The sequence below is a fragment of the Pinus tabuliformis genome, chromosome 6, assembly GCF_031772625.1.
Source record: "Pinus tabuliformis cultivar Carrire ecotype Pingquan chromosome 6, CPIR1, whole genome shotgun sequence".
NCBI classification, from domain to species: Eukaryota; Viridiplantae; Streptophyta; class Pinopsida; order Pinales; family Pinaceae; genus Pinus; species Pinus tabuliformis.
In genome coordinates this window covers 534,137,714-534,165,697 of record NC_142292.1, presented here as the reverse complement: position 1 = coordinate 534,165,697, position 27,984 = coordinate 534,137,714, and the positions used below count along the sequence as shown (strand labels likewise).

At 30.6% G+C, this 27,984-nt stretch overlaps 1 pseudogene; it reads right to left on the bottom strand.

The window, feature by feature from the left end:
* Positions 1 to 6,984: 6,984 nt before the first annotated feature.
* Positions 6,985 to 25,974, bottom strand: LOC149259635 (organic cation/carnitine transporter 4 pseudogene; annotated as a pseudogene).
* Positions 25,975 to 27,984: the final 2,010 nt, after the last annotated feature.

Sequence of the window (27,984 nt, the reverse complement as noted above, 5' to 3'; positions counted from 1 at the left end):
TCTAACGCATTTACTGAAGTGTTTTAAACCCTAAGTATTTTACAACATTTTAGAAAGTGTTTTGTAACATTTACTTAAGTCTAAAGCGTAAACTGTAGATCTTAAATTCTAAAGCCTAAACTCCAGATCCTAAAGTCTAAAGCCTAAACCCTAAATATTTTATAACATTTTAAAAATCATTTTGTAAATTTTATTTAAGTGTTTATTAAAAGAATTTACTAAAGTGCTATAAAAGCTAAAACCTAAACACTAAACCCCAAAACCCAAACCTCAAACCCTAAAACCTAAGCCCTAAACCTTAATCCCTAAATCCCAAACCCTGAACCCTGAACCCTAAGCATTTTATAACATTTTAAAAACAATTTTGAAACTTTTATTTAAGTGTTTATTAAAAGCATTTACTAAATTCTTATAAACCCTAAACCCTAAATGCTAAACCCAAAACCCAAAACCCAAAACCTTAAACCTTAAACCCTAAACCCCAAACCCTAAACCCTAAAACCTAAAACACAAGCATTTTATAACATTTTAAAAAGTGTTTTGTAGTTTTTGTTTAACTGTTTACTAATAGAATTTACCAACATGTTATAAACCGTAAGCCCTAACCCCTAAACTCTAAACCCAAACCCTAAACCATAAACTGTAAACCAGAAACCCTAAACCCTAAACGTAAACTCTAAACGCTAAACCTTAAACCCTAATCCCTAGCCTTAAACTCTAAAGATTTTATAAGATTTTTAAAATTGTTTTGTAACATTCTTAAACCTTGCAATCCTTGTAGTTCTTCTATAGTATTTTTGTAGTAGTATTTCTAACCCACCCAATTGCAAGATTTCTATCAAAAGGTGTGGGGGTGTCTCTAGATTTATTGTGCCACGTGTTCAAATCTAGAGGGGGATATGTACACCACAATATATTTTAGAAATGAAATCACTACGTGAAGACAATCCTTTGTCACACAAACAAGGTGATCTTACACATCAATCTGTTGTCCCCGCTTGACCATGACCTGAAAATTAGATTATATTTATTATTTATCTAGCCCCTATTGGAAATACATTGTCATATTTCATATTATTATCAATATATATAATGGATACTTACATTAAAGTCTTTAAAAATTTGTTCCACAAGGTAATGAATTACCTTCAAATACTGAATTTCGCTAACTAAATTTTATAGTTATGTAATTTAGTCAAGGAAAGATTGAAATTGTTATATGTAACCATCACACTTACTATGAAGGATTCCATCCACAAGAATGTGGGGAAGTGTAACACCCTCCTCCCATATCTACCCAGGTAACTGACTAGTCAGGGTAAATATGTGACGAGAGGCCACTATGATATTATTTGATCTCCTAAGTTATGCTAAGGAAGTGGAGCCAATAGAAAAACACCATACATACATCAAACATCAGCATTAGGACCCTTAGGAACCAACCCAACCATTTTTCCAACCAACACCTCGGTCCCACTGAAATTTTGGACTATATGACCTCTGATGTTCTCATGATATGGGCATGCTAGAGTCCAGGGACCTCTGGACACTCTCACATGGATTATTTTTTCAGTGTTTTGCAAGCATCCCCGATATTTGAGCCACTTTTTCAAGCCCATCACCCAAGTCACTGCCCAAAATTGAATCACATCTTTAGAACAATAAAATAACAAGGAAATGACAATAAAAATGAAATAAATTCAATAAGACCTTCACTAGACCCCTACTAACCATGACAAGAATTCTATTAAACGTATCATTAGTATGTAGTCTACACGTGTAAATAACATATATGATCATAAGGGTCTAATACTTAGGTGAGAATCGGCTGCCTCAGCATGTTAACTTCCATTGTTAACATGTTGAAAAGTGGTTAAGATTTTCCCCTTTTCCCTTCTCTACTAGACTGGAAAAATGCTAACACACAAGAAGACTTACACCAAGTTGAGCAGTTTAGATACCAACATAGGCACGGATCTAATAGGTTCCCTCAAGGTTCTCTTGTTGGACGAGTCATATTTTCCATCTTGCCTTAACTCAACCTATGAAATTTCCCCAGAGAAACAAGGAGACTTAATATTAATAGGTCAATTTGTTCATGAAAAGGTTTGATTGAATTAATATTTTCTTATATAATAATGTAGTGATTGATTCGTGTTCATTTGTTTGAAATGTTATATTTTAAAATGGTTAAATATATTTATTTTTAAATATGTGTTATGATAATTTGCATTAACAATTTAAAAATCTACTCCTTGCTTCGAGATCATAATCTCTACTAATAGGGCCAACCACTTGAAGGTGGAAACTTAAATGCCCCAAAAACTTTGCATTGTTGATATGGGCTCTTTTACATATCAACATGGAGAGATGATTTAATATGTTAAATTATTAAAGATGTTAATGGATATTTTTTTTAAACATATTAATTTATCAATGTTAATGAAAATAAATTATGATAAAATTTTGCATTAATCACATTATTATTGGTGTGGTAGTAAGATTTATTAAAAATAGTTATTATATTGATTTAATATGTTAAATGATTAATGATGTTAATGTATATTTTTGAAAAACATATTATTTTATTAACGTTAATGAAAATAAATTATGATAGAATTGTGCATTAATGACATTATTATTGATAGGGTAGTAATATTTATTAAAAAATAGTTACTAATTATGTTTTTTTTTTAATCTTAAAATGTTATGTGATAAAAAAATTTATGTTTTGTTTCCAATGATGGAATTAACTTATTACCCTTTAAATGGAAAATGAAAATACAATTGAAAAAGGAAAAATAAAAAATAAAAAATACAAATCTCATTATAATTAAAACTCAATATAATAAATAAACATTAAAATATCATACATTAAAAATATAAGGCTTAATTAAATCTATATAAAATACACACATTCAAGTTTATAATAAAATTCATGGCTAATACAAATCAACATAAGAAAGACAAGCATTCATTGACAAAACATTCTGTAAACATGCTTAATAAATTTCAAATAAGAAAAGATACAATATACAATTCACAAACATTGAGAAAGTTACCTACACATACAAATATTTGACAAAAACAGATTCTCACATGTATATGCAATTTCAAACAACACCTAGAATACAAATTTAAATAAGAAAATATACAATTTTTAATTTTTAAATATCAAACACAAAATACAAATTCAAATAGAAAAACACATAATATACAATTCCAAATAAGGAAACACACATTATACAATTTCATGTCAATACAAAAACAAACACTCAAACATGCCATTACAACATTAAATAAGGGAACCCAAAACATAAAACCTACTACACAATATTTACGCTATAAAATTAATTTCAATCACAATTATATACAACAAACACACTATCACCATATCAAGTCACCTCTAATACAAATATTCATAAATAAGCATTCACTCACATACACACACACACATATATATCTAATTTCAAATAAAGAAACATACAAAGTACAAGTTGAGATAAACAAACATACAATATACAAATTCAACTAAACACACAACATAGAATTTGAAGTCAATAAAAGAAAACACTAAAATATGCTTATGCAACTTTAAAGAAAAGTAAACTCATAATATACAAATTAAAATCTACATTATACATACACATTCAAATTCATAATTTAATGCAACAAACACATGATTAAAATTTCAAATTACATACAAATACTCATAAATAAACATTCATACAATCATTCATGTATATATGCAATTTCAATAAAATAAACATATAAAATACAAGTTCAAATAAGCAAACACACAATATACATACAAAAGAAAATAATCATTGTCAAAACCTCTCGTATATAAAAAATTTCAAACAAGAAAACGCACAATTCAAATAAACAAACCGTCAAAACCACTCACATATACATGCAATTCAACTAAACACAAGTTTACAAAATTTCAAATGAAGAAACAAATATGGTACACACTTGAATTCAAAATATCAACACAAATACACATTTTGAAAACCACAATCATATATATACAAATTCAAATATGTAAATATGTATCCTACCATTCAGAATTTAACCAAATATATGTATGAAGTTAAATTATATGTGTATACTCTTATCTAATTATATAAATATATAAACTAATACAATATAAAAAGCTTTAAAAGGCAATGAAAAACCGAAAAGAAAACGACCAAAAAAAAATTTCCAATATGAAGGGCTTGTTAATTAGAAAGATATTTAGTGTTTTTCAATGCACTGTGGAAGATTGTATAATTTGCATTTGTGTAAAATCTTTTAAACATTTTTAATGTAAGTATGTTTTGGCTTAAATGCAATTGTGATAAGTGTTATAATATGAATGGATGCTCATTGAATTGTAACATGACATGCTTCAAATATAAATGCCATAAAATAAATGTATCTTAACAAAATGTGTTGTGATGCATATGGGTTTAAAGAAAAACAATCAACACAAACAAGAAATACTACACTACTCAAAGAAGAATGGGGCCCCATCCTCCTTGAGCACTTGGAAGGGATATTTTTAACCCCTTCCATAAAAAGTAATTTTATTAATAATTGTGTCATAATTTTCTTACAATATTTGGGAAAACAATAATATATAACTACATCAATATTTACTTTGGCCAGAACCCTTTCTGCAAAACTAGAAGGTAAAGTCCTTTATGTAAATAAATCTGCATGCAAAACCACATAAATATTAAAAAACTTGAAGTTGAAGTCCTTAGTGTAAATAAATCTGCATGCAATACCACATAAATATTAGAAAAACTAGAAGGTGAAGTCATTCCTGTAAATAAATTTGCATGCAATACCACATAAATATTAGAGAAAAATGTATATTTTTAGCGAGATATATCGAAAATTATCAATTTAATTTTTATATAAAAGTGATAATCATCTATATGGAATATATAAATAATGAAAAGAAAATTATCAATTTCTTTTCTATATATATATCAGATATATAGATAATAAAAACAAAATTATCAATTCTTTTTTATATAAAAGTAATAATAATTTATATCGCATATACAAAAATAAACATACATTCCTTCCCATTTTTCGTAAATGTATATGTATAACACTGATTTATGAGTCATTCCTAGAAACAACCATGCAATAATATACACATCATAAATAAATAAACAAATATTTTTATTAATGAAATAATCCAAGAAATAATAAACATAATTTAAATAAAAATATATATTATGCATTACGATTATATGTAATGATATAATTAATTTGAATTTCAAAATGTATGAGAGAATTTTTGTGTGAAAAATATAAAACAACAGATGTAATTAATTTCAGTTCTAAAATGCATGAAAGGTTTTTCTAGCAGCTATGTGAAAAATATAAAACAACAAATGTAGAGGGCCATTTCAATTTATGTGGCTTAAACTATCTTGGAAAAAACAATAGGAATGATAGAGAGACTAGCTAATACTAGACCAGACTTGGAGGGGGAGTTGAATCCCCAAAGAAGGGGAAGGTTGTAATGTAACTGATTCTGGGGGGATTGAAACTAAAAAGGGCTATACATATATAACTGAGAGTTCCCAATTGACACACAGGACTTGATCTGGATTGGATTATTATTAATGTAAAAGTTGAATAAACAAGTGATGATAAGAAAAAAAGAGTAACTCATAAGACATAGCTATATGTATGTATTAGTTTAATAGACCTGTCAAAAGAAAGGAAGGATAACTGCAAGATGATAGAAGAGGGAAGTTGGTTCCACTAATGAGTTTGAGCATCCAATAAATTTATTAGTGGGTTTAATTGACATGTTAAAAACATTGGATTAAAGCAATGGATGCATAACACAATAGACAGAGACGTGTAGCTAAGCTAAATCTGAATCCAGAGACATGCTTACACAGGTGGATAGAAATGATATGGTTGAAATTATGGAAGAGGAAACATAGCATTAAATGAAAAATTCATTGGTATGGTGGACACATCCATGGCTCGTAAAGGAGGAAAAAGAGCATTAAATTCATACCGGGTAATATTATTGAAGAGGAAATAGAGCCTTAAATGAGAAATTCATTAAATCTAATAGCAGTGGTATGGTGGACACATCTGAGGAGGAAAAATAGGCTTAAATCAATGGCTCATAAAATTATTGAATAGGAAATAGAGCCTTAAATCCATGTCTAATACACTCAGCACAAGGGTACAATTCTTGAGGAAACAGAGCCTTAAATCCATGCCTTGTGCACTCCGCACAAGGGTAAAATTATTGAGGAAAATAGAGCCTTAAATCCATCCCTGATGCTTAAAACAATACACAACTAACGAGTTATATGAAAAGGGGAAAAAACAACAACCAAACCACAGGTTAAAGGAGAAAAGAACACAAGACACAACCATGGGAGGTGTTATACAGGAAAATAACAAACTAATCAAATCCAAATAATTCAGAGCTAGTGATGCTTGAATTCCTAGGGGACAGGATAAAGTGTTCAAGCTAGAGTGTGAGACATGCATACAACCGCAGATTGAAGAAATGAAGAAAAGATAGGATTTATTGAGGAGGAAGCAGACCCTTAAATTCAAAATAAAAGTGGCTAAAGAACCGACTGTAAAATAATAAAAAAGAAATAGATACAGATACAAATACCTGGAATTGAGATTTGATTCGATTTCATTTCTTTAGCTAGATAAACTAAGCTTTGAACAATCCCCACTTCTTTTCTTCTTTCATTTATTTCCTGCAATGCCAGCGCTTCATTTTTACAATACACCCAACAAAAACACAAGGTGATAAAATGGAATTAGCTCTTGCACCAAAGCAAAGATGAACATAATAAACTCTGAAATGAAATTAAATAGAATTGAATTAAACGTGGAGCTGCATTCCGGACTACAATTGGAAACCGCTCGCATGTGTATATAATATCAAGTTATACGTCCGCACCGTACGAAATATTTCAACGACTCCACTCGCTAACTGTACGCCAATGAAGAATCCCATGTGACCAGTGTTGGATCGGGATTCGAACCCTGAACATTGAGTACCGTCGACGTCAGGCTTCCCAACAGACAAGCCAGTCCGCTCAAAACGAGCATCGCCCTTCTGAATTTGTCGAGCATGGCCACCGTAAGGGCGTACGCGGGTATTTCTGTGATTGCGTTGAGGAAAAGGCTCACATGTAAATTAGTACTCAGATTTACCACGTTGAGGCTTAATCCATAGTACCCCACACCACAGACCAACCAGTTGAACGCCATTAAAACCATCCTCATCGGTGTCACGGGAAACTTGAATACGTCCACCAGGCTTTCCGATCGTTCCTCAGGCTCTGCAGAATCATGCTCGTCCCCGTCCAATGCCAACGATACTCCCGCCGGCAGAGATTTCTCGTCCTTAGCCGCAATCGATCTCATGACTTTCATGGCATCTTCCAGCCTGCCCTTGACGAGGTACCATCGCGGGGACTCTGATACAAATGGCAGAATGAAAAGGCAATTCAAGGCCAAAGGAATCGAAGCGACTATGTACAGATATGTCCAGCTGCCAGAAAAGTAGGAGAGAGCTGGAAGTAGAGCTATGCCGAGGGAAAAGATGTACAAAGTCAACATGCCAACTCGTCCTCTCTTAGACGGCCCAACGGGTTCAGTTGCCAAAACGAAGGATGACAGCCCAACGCCGCCAGTGCTAATTCCCGTCAATAAACGGATAATCAAATGAACCCAGAAATTGAGCGAGAAGGCCGTCAGGAAACCGAGGATGGCATTGCAAATACAGACCAACCTCAGCACTCCCTTCCGTCCCAGCGAAGAATCAGATAATTGCCTAAATATTCCTCCACCTGCATCAGTAAATAAACATCAAGATCCAATAACTGTAACCAAGCAAATTCTTAACAATTACTTGAAATTCTTAATGATCCAGCGGTAGCAAAGTGCATATAAAGCTTCAGAGGTGAAATTATCAAAATTACCGATCAAACACCCGGTGAAAAATGCAGACTGCATAACCCCAACTTTATACTTTAGATCACAAACGAGACCCCATTTAGAAATCGTCGAAACTTCGCTCCTTCCCTCCTAGCTCCATGACACCCGATCCGCGGAACACACAGATCCCGTGGAACTGCAGGATCCAAACCTGCGCTTCATGGAAAGGAAAATGTTGCAGTGCCAATTGGTCTCATAGTCTGCAAAAATCATGACCAATGCATGAAAGGCCTCGAGAGTCCATGCATGATTGGAGAGCACAAAATGCTTGAGCTGCCATCATCCGAATTCTACGTCCATTTCTGAATTGAAAGTCCATTATTTTTTTGTGTTTTTAAATTTCAATTTTTGCTTTTCTCTTTTTTGAAAAGGATGGGTTGATGCTTTTGGTTTTTTTAAATTTCTATTCTTGTGCTTTCTATTTTTGAAAAAAGATGTCACGTAAATGTTTTCGCTACCAGGTTCATGACTTTTCCGTCCATGTCACTGATGCTTTTGTTGCCATGTTTTTTCATAAGGGAAATATGAAATGCACATCTTGCGAACAGGGCTTCAATTTATGTTTTGTTTTTTTTATTTGCAGTTTATAATTTAGTGTACAATTAATTTTTATTTTAAAATTTTATTTATTTTTGGGATGTTTATAGTAGGGTGTTTAAAGGCTTTGGGACTGAAGAGTTTGATGGATATATTATGTTATTTATTTTTTATTTTATTTAATACTTGTTATATGAAATTTCTTGGATTTTAATATTATTTTTTATTTAAAATTGCAAAGCAATATGTATTTAGAGTAAGTGTATTGACAAATTTGCAAAAGCGTTTTTAATAAGTTTTAATAAAGGCAAGTGGAAAATTGTGTGTGTGCAAATCTTTACAATGAGGTGCGTCCTCCTCAAAATATAAGAATATAGGAATTAGTGTAGCCATATAAATGAAATGGCTAGCAAACTCAAATGAACATCAAAACACTCACCTCATGATATATTTCACATAGCCAAGCCAAAAAAAAAAATCATGAACATCTCAAAACTCATAATTAATTTGTGTCTTCCATAAAAATTTTCTCTTTATTACTGGAGTAGGATTCTTGTCCATTTTACTTTTCTAGGAAATAAAGTTACTAAGGGCTTTTAGAAATGTAACTGAATATTGTTTATCAACCCTAATGTAGTTGGATTTGAGATTTAACGACATATGAGGAGCTTGGGTGGATGGGAATTTTTCAAACCAATTTGTGTCAACTCAACCCTAATGTAGTTGGATTTGAGATCTAACAACATGTGAGGGGTTTGCGTGGATAGGAATCTTTTAAACCAATTTGTTTCCACAGCAAGTCAGATATATGTTTCTATGAATTATTATTTAGTATTTAAATTTCTTCTACTCTTCCATTGTTATAGTTAGCCCAGTGAAAAACATTTTTTTGTGCTTAATTTGCTAACAAGATGTAGCACTATAGAAGACTTGCACATTTTTTAGCATGCGAGATTTCCCTCTTTTGCATGGCTACTATTCTCAACGTCCCATTTTGATATGGCTTCTTGAAACTTATGTTTTTTTCATACCCACATTTTAATTTGATCTTAGGTATGTTCTTAATAGTTTTATCAAAGTATGAATTTCACCATGAACATTACACGTGCTTAAATTAAAATCGGATGAATATCATAAATTAGGTAACTCACAACAGTTGTAATAGCCGAAGAATATACTTATCTAAAAGAAACAATAGATGCTTGGCGTACCATAATCCAATTAGAAACATGAACTTGTTAAAAGGTATGCTATTGGTTGAACTTAATTAAAAAGAAAAATATGTATCATTTAAAATATAAAATAAACTTTACATGAATTTTATAGTATGTAATTGTGGTTTTCCAAAAGGAAAATGACACATGTATCCCATGTGAAAATGCGTATCACTGGATTCCAAAAATAAGTTTATAAGTTCCCTTCATAACACTACCAACTTCCCCCGATGGGGGTGCACATGCATTGGTACAAATGGCATGAGATTGGCCATCCAGGCCTGCCTACACTCCATGTGAATTTAATGTTGCGGTGATGACAAGACCTGATACCTACTCCTCTGGCGTGACACTCCCCCTCAAGCACTCTGAGGATAAATGCAAACCTTTGTACATGATTTGGCTCAATTCGACAGTTTGGGAAATGAGTTTGGTTGGTAAGGAGTTTGATATCGATCGAGTTTGTCTTTATGGTGCCTCACTAGGGCTCTAGCCTTGGGTGAGGAAGGAAAAAGACACTTGTAGTAGCTTGAAGTGGTTTGACATTAGTCTCCTGGTCTATCCTTGGGACCATGGTATAGAGACAATCGCAGTCTGGTTCTTCTCCCTCACTTCTGTTGGCAACAAAGCCTTTTCATCACTCTGTTAGCTCTTGGACCCTCTCCCGCTCATGCAGACCACCACAGGTCTTCACAGGTGTGAGGATTTTTATTTGTCATTCGGTATTTTATGCTTTGAGGTCGGTCTCCCCTTTGGTCCGAATGACATTTCAGTCTCTCGAATACCATTTGGGGGTGGGGTTTATGTTCATGTGCACCCTTGGGGTGGTGTCTCAGAATTATTTTACTCCGAAAACTGTGTTGGATAAACTGGAGCCCTTCTCACATTCCTAGTAGTACTATAAGGATAGTGGCTCATCCCTTCTCAGGTCTCTGGGTCTAGAGTATATTTCTTCCCTTAAAAATATTCGACAACTTTCTCTATAGGCTCCCCCTATTGTTAGCTGCCACCATCAGTGCATAGAGAAATGTTATGCCAGCAGGGCCTCCCTCCCTACGAGTGGGGGTAGCAGGCCTAGGTAGGGCACCCTATACTAGGCCATCACTCGTCCTCCTCTACCTCTTCTAGTCAGGAAATAGAGGATATTGAGGTTCTTTCCCCAAATAATTCGATAGGCCTCCTAGTAGCTCATGCCTCTATGAAATCGATCGTTGAGCAACTGCAACACATAGAATTTGACGTTGACATTCTCCGAGACCACAGGTACAAAGACTGCAACGAAATTTTTACCTATCTCACTAACATTCAATACAGCCAGAATACCATTCTAGAGCAGTTGGACAACCTCCTGCATAGCTAGTGTCACACAAACGACCATCTCTGCAGCTTAAAGGCATGGGTGGAACATATTAACTTCCACATTCATAACAGTTTTGGATACTTTGCAGCACCCCTTGTAATGCTCCCCATCCCCTTCCTAGAGATGTTGTCATTAGTTTTGGTTTCTTCTTGTGTCTATCACATCTTTCTAAGGCCACATAGCCATCTGAAAATAATGTATGTAAATTATGTATGTTGGTATTCTCCAGACCCCAATCTCATAAAGTTTGGTTGGAATGAGGGAGCAGAGGATATTGAGAGAATTTTTGTTCCAATCATACAGATATTGTAATTTATGGTTGTTATTAATTATAAAACTTGTGAACCAAATTTCCTTTTTAGATAACACTTAGGCCTAGTTGATTAAGTTGTCCATATGGTATTGTGCAGTGATTTTTTGAACATATTTTGGTACATTTCATGGTTATAACATATTTTTCATCGTAAAATGACACTCTTGGATTATAGTCGCACAAACTACAGTCATTGAACTTGGGGAGTGTGTATAAAGTGGTGTTTTGATGTATAGTCATCATTTTTCAAGTATCTCTAAGTTTTCTTGAGGAGTTGGTATGTGTCGTGCGTGGTTCTATGTCTAAATTCATCTTGTTTGCCCCTTGCCACATATTCCAGACTTAGACAAATATTTGGGTTGAAAGTAAAGTCATTAAGGGTAAGAGCACGCGAACACACTATAAAGCCTTGATGGGGAATCATTCGTTATTTGGAAGAGCACCATACACCCTCCAAGGGAACAAGGCTCAAAATAATGGGTTTTCTACTCAAAATCTCAATAAAGCTTTGTATCCCACCTCCAAGATGAGGTAGCAAATGAGGCATGGAATGATTTTGTATTTTTAATCAATTAAGGCCCATCCATCCTCGAATTTCTTTCCAACAAATTTTAATGTTGAATCTTGAATTTCACATTGTCAATAATGCTAGAACTCTCTACATTTAGAGTTATAGTATTCCTAGTGAGTTAATTCCCTTACTCTTTCGAGAAAATGTCTTCACAAATATTATTCATTATAAACCAATGATACAAAACAATTTAACCTAACCTAAACAAAAGAAATGGTATGATAAAGTCAAACAAATGTTGCAATAAAGAAATTCATAGAAATAAGATATAAGTTTTTCTTCTTTATTCCTAGAACTACAAATGAACTTCACTTCCAATACCAAGTTTGCAGGTAAATCGCAAAAAAATGGTGTGACAAACTACAAAGTTCCAAAAGATATTATGTTCATGGAAACTAATTCAAGGATGTTTGACTAAAACTCAACTCTTTTGGGCTATTTTAGACACAATGAAAATGAAAATATGTTTCATGCTAGCCAAATTGTTAAATATGTAACCATTTCATGCATTGCAAAATTTTCATGAAAACTAATTTAGGGATATTTTAACCAAAATTCCTACTCTTTGGGTTATTTCAAACAACTAAAAATTAAAATAAGTACCATTAGGTAAGACATACTAAGGTGGTTTTGTTTTCATTAGTTTTTGCCTTGTTTTGAATTTCCCATTGGGCATAACTAGAGGGCTAAACATGTAAACATTTATTCTATTTTAAGAGAAAAAATATTTTGTTCTTGTTTCCAAAAAAGAGTGTAGAATGCTAAGGAAAACCACTCAAAAGTAAAAAAGATCCTAAAAAAAGAAAATAAAGGATCCTCTGGTATTATCTAGTCCATGCAGATATGAAAGGGCGGCCCTCTACCATTCATACAAGTTTTTCCTGGAGATAGTTAAAGCCAGATAAAATGAAATTTATCTCTGTGTTACTTTTACTTTCACACACTGGGTGGACAAACCTATCGTGGGTTTTAAAAATAAAATTAACTGCATCACCAAAATAGCTCTCATCTTATCTCATATTTTATTTACTATGTGCATTTTTTTTATATTTATTATGTAATTTTTGTTTTTGTTGATTATCTTTCTCTAAACTCATACACATGAAATTATATTTTTTAAGGTAGATTTTAATTTGCAACTTTTATATTGAAAAAAGTTCATCTTACACTTCAATTATTATCTATTCATATCATAACACTTATCATAACTGCATTTAAACCAACACGGTCTAACATTTTAAAAAATTTAAAAAGTTCTACACAAATATAATCTTACACAATGCATTGAAAAACACCAAATATCTCTGTAATTAACAAACCATTCATATTTTTTTTGCTATCCATTAATTTTTTAGACTTTTTTTTATATTGCATTATTTAACATTTTATATATTTATATAATTAAATAAGAAGTTATATATAATATATAATTTTGTTGGTTGAATTCTGAATGGTATGATATATATTTACTCAATTGAAATTGTATATATATGTTTGTGCTTTTGAAAATGTTTTATGTATTTATGCTTATATTTTGAATCGAAATTGTACCATTTTTGTTTGTTTATTTGAAATTGTGTAAGTGTGTATTTAGCTGAATTGTGCATTTGCTTGTCTGAAATCACATATATATGTGAGTGCCTTTGAGGATGCTTATTTGCTTTTGTATTTTGACATGAAATTGTATATTGAGTGTTTTCTTGTTTGAGCTTGTATTTTGTATGCTTTTTATATCGAAATTGCATATATATATGAATGATTCAATGAATATTTATTTATGAATACTCGTATGTAATTTGAAATTGTAATCATGTGTTTCTTGTATTGAATTCTGAATTTGAATGTGTATGTATAATTTAGATTTTAATTTATATATTTCCTATTAGCTTTCTAAAAGGTTGCATAATCATATTTGACAAAGTTGCTCAATTCCTTCATCAAGGTCTACAACGAACATTGACTATCAGAATAGTTTGCATGAATATTAAATAGGAACATGCAATCAAACAAATTTAATTTGATTTTAATTTAAGCACTTGTAAGGCTGATGGTGAAATACATACTCCAAGAAAACTATTAAGCACATATGATTAAATAAAAAAGTGGGTAGGAAAAAATCGTAAATTTCAAAAAGCCATATCAAATTGAGACATTGAGAATAGTAGCCATGCAAAAGAGGAAAAACACTGAAATCTTTCTTGGCTACTAAAAATTTGTTCAAGCCTTATGTAGTGTGCATATTTTGTTAGGAAATTAAGCAAAAAAAAAAAATGTTTCTCCTTAGACTAATTATAAAAATAAAAAAACGGTGATAATTGAAAAATATAAATACTAAATAATAATTAACTAAAAATATATAGACTTCTTTATTGGCAAGATGTGTGTTTGAGATTTTCCGCATAAAAACATTAATGGAAAGAAAAAAAACAACCAAGAAAAAAAAGAATCAACCCATCATTTTCAAATATAGAAAGTACAAGAAATGAAATTAAAAAAAAGCAAAAGTATCAACCCATCCTTTTCCACAAAAAGAGAAAAGTGCATGAATTGAAATTTAGAAAGAAAGCATGAACTCTCAATTGAAGGGAAGAGAGCGCACGGATTTTCTCAGTGATTCTAGAGGTAGGGGCGAGAAAACTCCATAGCCGTTGATCGGAGTTGGGGAATTGAATTGCTATATATATATACATATTGAGTCTTATCATTTGTCAAGAATTGTACTCTTCCTCTATCCGTATCGAGTCTGGTATGATTTTAGTTTGGGTCTGTCTGTGTCTAGGTCAAGTTTGAGTCGGTCGATCATGTCGTATATGTGTGGGTTTGGGCAGTTGAGTTGTTTAACATTTTTTTGGGCTCATCAATTATCTCTTAGAAATGGTATGAACATATATGTGGACTTATCAATTATCTCTCTGAGAAATGGTATGAATCAAATTCTATTTAATTTCAATGTTTCTGTTCATTTCTACTCTGTTTAACTAATGCTAATTCTATTTCATTACTAATTCTAATTATCTTTGTTCATTTTTTGGCTCACATAGATCAATTATCTCTCAGAAACGGTATGAATCAAATTCTATTTAATTTCAATATTTCTGTTCATCTCTACTCTAGTCTGCTGAACTAATCCCATTTCATTTGCAGGGAAATGAAAGAATGAAGGGATGACGTTGTAGGGAAATGAATGAAAGAATGAAAGAGGTGGTTGACATTGTTGTTGTTCAAAGCGTACCTCGCTGAAGAAATGAAATCGAATCCCAATTTCAGATATGTAGAGATGGCCCTGTATCTGTATCTCTCATTTTGATTAGTTTAAACATGGTGCTTTAGCCAATTTTATATTGCATTTAAGGCTCTGCTTCCTCCTCCTCAATAATTTCTATTGTTTGGAGTTCCTCTACACAATGATTCTTTGGCACAATGAAATTCAGAGTGGTGATTGTAAATTTTATTAAGTTTTTATATAAATAATTATATGTATTTTATAAAATTTTAAAGGGCATTTTGTAGCTTTTATTTATATGTGTTTATTAAAAACATTTACTAAATTGCTATAAACCCTAAACCATAAACCTTAAAACCTGAGAATTTTTTAACATGTTAAAATTTATTTGTAACATTTATTTAATTGTTTATTAAAATAATTTACTAAAGTGTTATACACCATAAATCCTAAGCCTTAAACCTTAAACCCTAAACCCTAAACCATAGATCCTAAATTTTTAATAACATTTTTAAAAGCGTTTTGTAATTTTTATTTAAGTGTTTATTAAAAGAATTTTCTAAAGTGTTGTAAACCCTAAAACCTAAACCCTAACGATTTTACAACAATTTGAAAAACGTTTTCTAACTTTTATTTAAGTGTTTATTAAAAGCATTTACTAAAGCCTTATAAACCGTAAACCGTAACCCCTAAACCCTAAACCCTAAAAGGAAGCATTTTATAACATTTTTAAAAACGTTTTGTAACTTTTATTTAAGTGTTTATTAAAATCATTTACTAAAGTGTCAGAAACCCTAAACCCTAATCCCTACACCGCAAACCCTAACTCCTAAACTCTAAACCCTAAACCCTAATCATAAAAACATTTACAAAAGTTTTATAAACCCTAAACCCTTAAGAGTTATATAACATTTTACCAAGGGTTTTGTCAATGTTTTTAAAGTGTTTATCAAAAGTATTTACTAAACCATCCATAAACCTTAAACCCTAAGCATTTTATAATATTTTAACAAGCATTTTGTAACCTTTTCTAAGTGTTTCTTAAAAGCATTTAATAAATTCTTATAAACCATAAACTCTAAACCCTAAGCATTTTATAACATTTTAAACACTAAACCCTATAGCTTGAGCATTTTATAGAATTTTAAAAAGCATTTTGTAACTTTTTTTCAAGTGTTTATTAAAGGCATTTACTGAAGTGTTTTAGACCCTAGACCCTAATCCCTAAACTCGAAATCTAAGCATTTTAAAACATTTTAAGAAGTGCTTTATAACTTTTTAAACTGTTTATTAAAATCATTTACTAATGTCTTATAAACCCTAAACCCTAAGAATTTTATAACCTTTTAAACCCCAAACCTCAAACCCTAAACTCTAAACCATAAGTATTTTATAACATTTTAACAAATGTTTTGTTACATTTTTTAAAGTGTTTATAAAAAGAATTTATTGATGTTTTATAAACCCTAAACCCTAAGTATTTTATAACATTTAAAGCCTAAACCCCAAACCCTAAGCATTTTATAACATTTTAACAAGAATTTTGTACCTTTTAAGTCCAAAACATTAAACCCTAAACCCTAATCATTTTATAACATTTGAAAAACCATTTTTTAATTTTTTTAAGTGTTTATTAAAAGAATTTATTAAAGTGTTATAAAACCTAAACCCTAAACCCTAAAACCCAAACCCAAAACCACAAAACCTAAACCCTAAGCATTTTATAACCTTTTAAAAAGTGTTTTGAATCTTTTATTTAAGTGTATATTAAAAGAATTTACTAAAGTGTTATGAAACCTAAACCCTAAACCCTAAACCTTAAACCTTAAACCCCAAACCCTAAACCCTAAAATTTTTATAACATTTAATAATGTTTTTTGTAACTTTTTTTAAGTGTTCATTAAAAGCACTTACTAAAGTGTTATAAAACATAAACCCTAAACCCTAAACCATAAAATCCAAATCCTAAACCCTAAACACTCAAACCTAAACCGCATGACCTAAACCATAAGCATTTTATAGCATTTTAAAAAGTTTTTTGTAACATTTATTTAAGTGTTTATTAAAAGAATTTACTAAACTCTTATAAACCCTAAACCCTAAACGTTAAACCCCAAACCCTAAACCTTAAGAATTTTATAACATATTAAAAACCATTGTGTAAATTTTACTTAAGTTTTTATTAAAAGCATGTACTAAAGTTTTATAAACCTTAAACCCTAAAACCTATACCCAAAACCCTAAACCCCAAACCCTAAACTGTAAACCCTAAGTATTTCATAACATTTTTAAAAGCATTTTGTAACTTTTATTTAATTTTATATTAAAAAAGTTTACTAAATTGTTATAAACCCTAAGCCCTAGACCCTAAACAATAAACCCTAAACCCTAAGCCCTAAACCATAAATCCTAAGCATTTTATACCAGTTTAAAATAAACTTTTATTTAAGTTTTTACCAAAATAAATTACTAAAGTGATATAAACCCTAAACCCTAAGCCCTAAACCCTAGGCATTTAATAACATTCTAACAAACTGTTTGGTAACTTTTATTTAAGTGTTTATTAAAATCATTTACTAAAGTGTTATAACCATTAAACCCTAAACCATAAATCCTAAACCCCAAACCCCAAACCATAGAGCTTAAAGCCAAAATCCTAAAGCCTAAACATTTTATAACATTTTAAAAATCATTTTGTAACTTTTATTGAAGTGTTTATTAAAAGCATTTACTAAATTGTTATAAACCCTAAACCCTAAACATTAAACCCCAAAACTCAAACCTCAAACCCTAAAACCTAAACCCTAAACCTTAAAACCTAAATCCCAAACCCTAAAACCTAACCTAAACCTTAAGCATTTTATAAAATTTTAAAAGATATCTTTTTAACTTTTTTTAAGTGTTTATTTAAAGAATTTACTAAAGTGTTAGAAACCCTAAACCCGAAACCCTAAAACCTAGGAATTTTATAACCTTTTAAAAAGTGTTTTGAAACTTTTCTTTAAGTGTTTATTAAAAGCATTTACTAAAGTGTTATAAACCCTAAACCCTAAATGCTAAAAGCCAAACCCTAAACCATAAACCATAAACCTTAAGCATTTTAAAACATTTTAAAAAGCATTTTGTAATTTTTATTTAACTATTTATTGAAAGAATTTACTAACATTTTATAAACCATAAACCCTAACGCCTAGAATCTAAACCCCAAACCCTAAACCGTAAACTCTAAACCCAAAAACTTAAAACATAAATCCTAAAGCCTAAACCCTACACATTTTATAGCATTTTTAAAATCATTTAGTAAGTTTTATTTAAGTTTTTATTAAAATAATATACTAAATTGTTATAAACCCTAGACCCTAAGCTCTAAACTCCCAACCCTAAACCCTAAACCATAAGAATTTCATAAAATTCTAAAAATCATTTTGTAACTTTCATTTAAGTCTTTATTAAAAGAATTTACAAAGGTTTTATAAACCCTAACCCGCAAACCCTAAAACAAAAACTCTTAAATTCAAACCCTAAAAACGTAAACCCTAAACCCTAATCCCTTAAACCCTAAACCCTAATCCCTTAAAACCTAAACCCTATTTAAGTGTTTATTAAAATAATTTACTAAAGTGTTCTAAACCCTAACCCATAAAACCTAACCCTAAACACCAAACCCTAAAACCTATACCCTATACTCTAAATCCTAAGCATTTCATAACATTGTAAAATGTGTTTTGCAACTTTTATTTACATGTTATAAACCTTAAACCCTAAACCCTAAAACCTTAAACCCTAAACCCTAAGTATTTTATAACATTTTAAAGAGCATTTTGTAACTTGTATTTAAGTGTTTATTGAAAACATTTACTAAAGTATTATAAACTGTAAACCATAAACCATAAAGCCTAATCATTTTATAACATTTTAAATTTTTTTTGTAACTTTTATTTAACTGTTTATTAAAATGATTTAATAAAGTGTTATAAACCCTAAACCCCAAACCCTAAACCCCAAACCCCAAACCCTAAACCATAAACCCTAACAATTTCATAAAAAAATTTAAACTAGTTTTGTAACTTTTATTTAATTGTTTATTAAAAGCATTTACTAAAGTGTTATAAACCCTAAACCCTAAGCATTTTAAAACATTTTAAAAAGTGTTTTGTAACTTTTATTTTAATTGTTTATTAAAATAATTTACTAAAGTCTTATAAACCCTAAACCCTAAACCCAAAAACGTAAACCCCAAACCCTAAACATGAAGCATTTTACAACATTTTAAAAAGAGTTTTGTAAGTTTTTCTTAAGTGTTTATTAAAATAATTTACCGAAGTGCTGTAAACCCTAAACCCTAAAATATACACCCCAAACCCTAAACCCTAAACCCTAAGCATTTTATAACAATAAACATTTTGTAACTTTTATTTAAGTGTTTTATCAACCATAAACCATAAACCCTAAACCCTAAACTCTAAACCCTAAGCTCTAAGACGTAAACCGAAAACCACAAACCTTAAACGCTAAATCCTAAACCCCAAACCCTAAACCCTAAGCCCTGAACCCTGAGAATTTTATAACAATTTAAAAAGGGTTTTGTAACTTTTATTTAAGTGTTTATTAAAACAATTTAAGAAAGTGTTATCAACCATAAACCTTAAGCCATAAACCCTAAACCGCAAAGCCTAAAACTTAAACCATAAACCCTAAGCATTTTATAACATTTTAAAAAGTGTTTTGTAACTTCTCTTTTAAGGTTTATTAAAATAATTTACTAAACTGTTACAAACCTTAAACCCAAAACCCAAAACCCACAACCATAAACCCCCAAACCCTAAACCCTAAACCCTAAGCATTTTATAACATTTTAAAAAGCGTTTTGTAAACACTAAACACTAAACCCTAAAATATAAACTCTAATCCATAAACCCATAAACCCAAACCCTAGACCCTAAACACTAAACCCTAAAATTTAAACCCTAAACTCTAGGCATTTTGTAAAATTTTAAAAAACGTTTTGTAACGTTTATTTGAGTGTTGATTAAAAGAATTTACTGAAGTGTTATAAGCCCTAAACCCTAAACCCCAGGCATTTTACGACATTTTAAAAAGTGTTTTGTAACTTTTATTTAAGTGTTTATTAAAAGAGTTTACTCAATTGTTATAAACCTTGAAACCTAAAGCCAAAACCCTAAACACTAAACCCCCAAACCATATACCCTAAGCCCTAAACCCTAAGCAATTTATAACATTTTATAAATTGTTTTGTGACATTTATTAAAGTTTTTATTAAAACTATTTACCAAAGTGTTATCAACCCTAAACCCCAAACACCAAACCCTAAACCCTATACCATAAACTGTAAACCCTAAGCATTTTTGTAAGTTTTATTTAAGTGTTTATTAAAAGAATTTATTAAAACATTATAAACCATAAACCCTAAGCATTTTCTAATATTTTAAACCCCAAACCCTAAACTCTAATTATTCGCTAAAATTTTAACAAGTGTTTTGTAACTTTTTCTTAAGTGTTTATTAAAATCATTTACTAATGTTATATACCCTAAGCTCTCAGCATTTTATTACATTTTAACAAGCGTTTTCTAACCTTTTAAAACCCTAAACCCTAAGCATTTTATAACATTTTAATAATCATTTTGTATTTTTTTAAATTTTTTACTAAAAGCATTTACTAAAATGTTATAAACCATAAACCCTAAACATAAAACCCTAAACCCTAAATCCCTAAACCCTAAACCCTAAACCCCAAAACCTATTGCCTAAACCCTAAGCAATTTATAAAATTTTATAAAGTGTTTTAAAACTTTTATTTTTGTTCATTAAAATCATTTACTAAAGTCTTATAAACCCTAATGCGTAAGCCCTAAACCCCAAATCCTAAACCCTAAACCCTAAACCCCACCAATTTTACAACATTTTAAGAAGTGTTTAGTAACTTTTTTTTAAGTTTTTATTAAAATCATTTAATAAAGTGTTATAAACACTAAACCCCAAACCTTAAGTATTTTATAACATTTGAAAAAGAGTTTTCTAACTTTTATCTAACTATTTATAAACCCTAAACCATAAACCCTATACAGTAAACCCTAAACACTCAACTCCAAACCCTAAAACCAAAACCTAAACCGTAAGTATTTTATAGCATTTTAAAAGGTGTTGTATAACCTTTATTTAAGTGTTTATTAAAAGAATTTTCTAAACCATAAACCCTAAACCCTAAACCCCAAACGCCAAACCCTAATCCCTAAACCCTAAACTCTAAGCATTTTATAATATTCTAAAAAGAATTTTGAAACTTGTATTTAAGTGTCTATTAAAATAAGTTACTAAAGTATTATAAAATCTAAACCCTAAATACTAAACCCCAAATCCTAAACCCTAAATCATAAGCCATAAAACATAAACCCTAAAAACCAAACCCTAAACCCTAAACCCTAAACCCTATGAATTTTATAAAATTTTAAAAAGTGTTTTGTAATTTTCATTTAAGTGTTTATTAAAAGAATTTAATAAAGCATTATAAGCCCTTATCCCTAAATCCTAAACTCTAAACCCCAAACCCAAAACACTAAACTCTAAACCCTAAACCATAAACATTTTATAACATTTTAAAATCATTTTGTAACTTTTATTTAAGTGTTTATTAAAGTAATTTACTAAAGTGTTCTAAACACTAAATTGTAAACTCTAAACTATAAAGAATAAACACTAAACCCTAAAACCTAAACATTTTATCAAATTTCAAAAACATTTTGTAATTTTATTTAAGTGTTTATTAAGAGCATTTACTCAATTCTTATAATCCTGAAACTCCAAACACCAAACCCTAGAACCTAAACGCTAAACCCTAAGAATTTAATAACATTTTAAAAAGAATTTTGTAAGTTTTTTCAAGTGTTCATTAAAAGCATCTACTAAAGTATTATAAATGCTAAACCCTATGCATTTTATAACATTTTAAGCCCTCAACCCTAAACATTTAATGGCATTTTAATAAGATTTTTGTAACTTTTTAAAGTGTTCATTAAAAGCATTTACCAAACTATTATTAACCCTAAACCTAAACCCTAAACTCTAAATCCTAAGTATTTAATAACATTTTAAAGGGTGTTTTGTTATTTTTTTAAGTGTTTATTAAAATAATTTACTGAAGTGTTATAAAACCTAAACCCTGAGCCCTAAGAATTTTAGAACATTTTAATTCCTAAACCTTAAACCTGTAACATTTTATAACATTTTAAAAAGAATATTGTAGCTTTTTTTAAGTCATTACAAAAATCATTTACTAAAGTGTTATAAATAAAAAACCCTAAACCCTAACACTAAACCCTAATCATTTTATAACATTTTAAAAAACATTTTGTAACTTTTTTCAAGTGTTTATTAAAAGCATTTACTAAAGTGTTATAAACCCTAAACCCTAAACCCTAAGCATTTATAACATTTTAACAATTTTTTTTTAACTTTTGTTTAAGTGTTTATTAAAAGAATTTATGAAACTGTTATAAACTATAAATCCTAAACCCTGAACGCTAAACCCTAAACCCCAAACCCCAAACCCTAAACCATAAACCCTAGGCATTTTATAACCTTTTAAAAAGTGTTTGTAACTTTTATTTTAGTTTTTATTAAAATAATTTACTAAACTTTTATAAACCCTAAACCGTAAGCCCTAAATATTAAACCGTAAATGCTAAACCATAAAACCTAAACCCTAAACCCTACACCCTAAACCGTAATCCCTAAGCATTTTATAACATTTTAAAAAGCATTTTGTAATTTTATTTGAATTTTTTATTAAAAGCACTCACTAAAGTGCTCTAAACCCTAAACCCTACACACCAAACCCTAAACCCTAAATCTGAATCTTTTTAAAAACATTTTAAAAAATGTTTTTTAAATTTATTTAAGTCATTATTAAAACCATTTACTAACATTTTATAAACCCTTAACCCTAACACCTAAACCCCAAACCCTAAACCCTAAACCTTAAACCCTAATCCCTAAACCCTAAATCCTAACCATTTTACAACAATTTAAAAACCTTTTTGTAACTTTTATTTAAGTGTTTATTAAAATAATCTATTAAAGAATTATAAACCATAAACCCTAAACCCCACACCCCCAACCCTAAACCCTAAGAATTTTATAACCTTTTAAACCCACAAGCAATTTGCAATTTTTTAAAAGTGTTTATTAGAAGAATTTAGTAAAGTCTTATAAAACCTAAACGATAAGCATTTAATTACATTTCAATAGGCATTTTGTAACTTTTTAAAACCCTAAACCCTATAGGCTAAGAATTTTATAACATTTTAAACCCTAAACCCAAAACCCTAAGCATTTTATAACATTTTAATAAGCCTTTTGTAAATTTTTTTAAGTGTTTATTAAAACCATTTATAAAGTGTTGTAAACCCTAAAACCTAACAATTCTATAACATTTTAACAAGCATTAGGTAACAAGTATTTATGAAAAGAATTTATTAAGTTGTCCCTAAACCCTAAACCCTAAGAATTTTATGACATTTTAACAAGTCTTTTGTAATTTTTTTTCAAGTGTTTATTAAAAGAATTCACTAAATTATTATAAAATCTAAACCCTAAGCATTTTATAACATTTTAAACCCTAAACCCCAAACCCTAAACCCTATACCCTATACCCTATACACTAAACCCTAAATCCTAAGCATTTCATAACATTTTAAAAAGTGTTTTGTAACTTTTTTTAAGTGTTTATTAATGGCATTTATTGAAGTGTTATAAATCCTAAACCCTAAATGCTAGGCATTCTATAACATTTTAAAAAGCATTTTGTAAATTTTTTTAACTGTTTATTAAGAGAATTTACTAAAGACTAACAAACCGTAAACCTTATGCATTTTATAATATTTTAAACCCTAAACCCTAAACTCTAAATGTTAAGTATTTTATAACATTTTAACAAGCGTTCTGCTACTTTTTTTTAAGTGTTTATTAAAAGAATTTACAGAGTGTTATAAACACTAAGCCCTAAACCCTAAGTATTTTATAACATTTTAACAAGTGTTTTGTAACATTTTTTAAAGTTCCTTTTAAAAGGATTTACTAAAGTGGTATAAATCGCAAACCCTAAACCATAAACCTTAAGCATTTTATAACATTTTAAAAAGCATTTCGTGACTTTTTTTGTGTGTTTATCTAAAGCATTTACTAAAGTGTTTTAAACCCTAAGTATTTTACAACATTTTAGAAAGTGTTTTGTAACATTTACTTAAGTCTAAAGCGTAAACTCTAGATCCTAAATTCTAAAGCATAAACCCCAAATCCTAAAGTCTAAAGCCTAAACCCTAAATATTTTATAACATTTTAAAAATCATTTTGTAAATTTTATTTAAGTGTTTATTAAAAGAATTTACTAAAGTGCTATAAAATCTAAAACCTTAACACTAAACCCCAAAACCCAAACCTCAAACCCTAAAACCTAAACCCTAAACCTTAATCCCTAAATCCCAAACCCTGAACCCTAAACCCTAAGCATTTTATAACATTTTAAAAAGCATTTTGAAACTTTTATTTAAGTGTTTATTAAAATCATTTACTAAATTCTTATAAACCGTAAACCATAAATGCTAAACCAAAAACCCAAAACCCTAAACCTTAAACCTTAAACCCTAAACCCCAAATCCTAAACCCTAAAACCTAAAACCCAAGCATTTTATAACATTTTAGAAAGTGTTTTGTAGTTTTTGTTTAAACCCCGTGGAGTATGTTGGAACATCCATAGTAATATTGACATATTTCATCGCTAAAATATTCTACTAATTTTTTTTGTTACTATTGAAATATGAATGCAATTTTATTTTTTATTTTTATAAATAGGCACAATATATTTTGTGGTAAAGTTATAATTTAGTTCATTTCTATTGTTTTTTTTAATCTATGAAATGTGATAGGAATCATGGGGTGCCTATTTTGATGGTTATCATGGATTGAATTTTATTTGTAACTAGATCCATTTGATTTATATGGCTTCCCTAGTCTGTCTTAATTTAATGTTAATATTTTATTTTAACTTAAATTGGAAGTAAACTCCAAAATATATATGCCTTTAATTATGCTGATAGTAAGAATAGATCTTTGATAGTTATAATTTAATTATTAGGTTCATCATAGATATTTAAATCACGTGGAAAATGTTGGAATATTCATGGTAATATTGACATATAAATGATAAGATTTATGTCCAAATTCGGTATACTCTTTTAATTAAATTGTCTCAAATTAATTAATTTAAGAAAATGGCATATCAACACATCATATTACCTGGATGCGGGTGATAAGACGGCACCCACGGTGAGGCCACATGGCCAGCACGAGCTGCCACGAGCCAACCCGTGGAGGGACGAGGCGCCTCAGGCCGCTGGCATAAGTAGGGAGCCTCTGCTCCGAGAATTGAATGAGCATTTATGTTGGCAGGAAGGGAGAGCGCAGCGCATTCATGGCGCTCAGACTCCAAGAGAGGGAAGCAAATGATAAAGCTGGAGCAAGGATGCTGTAGCAACATTCCTGGCAAGTTCAGTTTCACCTGCAATCGAGCAGGACCATTCTCTGCTCGCGGAAAACTCTAGAGATTAGGAATTCGATTTGTGAGGAGGACATTCTGGGCAGTTTCACTGTTTGTATGGCCCGAACGCGAGAAAGGCAGCCATGTCGCAGAGGGCCTGGTCGTGGGGCTCCTTCTCGCCCTCCTGCAGTGGCAGAAGAGCATCACCACTGTTGTTGCTCCTACTGTTTTTGAAGGTTTGGAATTCCCCAGCTGCAAGTTTCCCAGTACATGGACACCTCCATCCCGAATGAGGAACCACCAAGGCAGCCTATGCTTCCAGCGTTCGGCACAACAGTCTTCAAGCTGGGCAATCTTAGTGCCCATGTTTCAATCCTTTTTGTTCGAGATGCAGAGGAGGACCTCGAGGGAGCACGTAACAACGAATTACCCTCTGCGAATCCGCTGGACAGAGTCGAAGATCAAGCAGCTGCTGCAAAAGGGAAGGTGCCCATCCAGGTGGCTTCAGCGTCCAAAGCGGGGGCGTCTTCGTCCAACGCGGAAGCGAACGAGGTCCACGGAGATCCCCTCGAAGGCTTTGGGTACCCGATCGTGGAGATGGACCCGAGAGATTTGGAGCCAGAGGAATAGCACCATCATCCTCTCTCCTCTCAGGTCCTGTTTTGCTGTCTCATGTCTTAGTCTTTTGGTCATGTTTTGCAGTCCTCTGTCTCGGTCGCACATTATGAACGGGTCTGGTTATCTTAGTTTAGGTCCTGCTCTGTTTTCAATTACGTCCCTCAGTTTACTATGGAATTCTGCGAATCTACAGAGTCGCCCCTGCGTGGGTAGTGTTCTTGAGTCTCCGCCCCTGCGTGGGCATTGTTAAAGTTAAAACAGTGTCCTTCTGTCAAGTTTTTGGGGCATCTATTGCTCAATGCAAGCAACTGTCAGCTGCCATACCACAGTGCCATCGATGGCCTTGGAAAACTTGTCTCAATGCATGTAATTTCTCTCTGTATATAATATAATTTCCTAGAGTAGTCTTACTGAGAAAAAAAAAAAAACACATCATATTGGGAATGTTGTATTTCTAAGTAGAAAATGGCATATCAACACATCAAATTGGGAATGTGTTATTTCTAAGCCATGGTAATGTAAGAAGAAATGTTTCCAACTAAAGGCTTTCCATAATAATAGTGGGGTGAATCTACATGGATAACCATACTTGTATATTTATATATCTCCAATAATAATGGGGCTAGTATTCTGATTCTTATAATAGATTGATGGCTATAGAAATGTTCAATCCATTTAATTATATGGTCACAATAGTTGTAATAAAACCAATAAATCATTTTATAGTCAAAATATTATATATATAGTATATTTTAAATTAATTTTGAAACAACATTTTTAATTAAATTGAAATCGAATAGAGATCATAACTATGTTTTAAATAAATCTAAACCTTCTATTAATGAATAATATTAAAAATATTAATTATTCATTATGAAATCTGTAGCATCAACCTATTGATTATTAATAATTAAATTAAATGTATAGAAATTCTATTATATGATATATACACTATCAACATAACAAAATCGAGGAATCATAAATATGTTTTCAAAAATTTATTTATATGTATTTTAGAGTTGTAAATTATGTATTCCCATTTTTTTAATCACTAATATATATATAGATTTATAGATATATACAATTTTATTTTATATTTTGTTTTTTTTTGTCTTTTTTTCACTTTGTCTATTTAATCCTAAGTTAAATGTTGAGTCTTTGTATTGAAATCTAAGGCATTGTTGAGTTCAATGCAATGGCTTTCATTGACTTTCATTGATATGTACAGTCTATGAGATATTTTTGTATTAAAATTATGAAAATATCGAATGCATTCCCATTTATTTCTCTAGGAATTGAATTTAAAGGATACAAACCAACATATATTGAAACCATTATACACATATTAATGTTCCTCTAACCTCATTATTCATGAAAACCCCCCTTTGAATGAGTGAGACATATGTGAATCCCCCTTTGAATGAGTGTGAGAGGTAACATCTACATCACCTTCTATTGAAATTGTTCTACTAAAAATGTTAATACATTTATTATATATGTACAATCACAATTCTTTAGTTCTCGCTATGATCAAAATAAGCCATGAAGGTGAGATAAACTTGGACATGCATAAAAAAAATTATGAAACAAACTAAG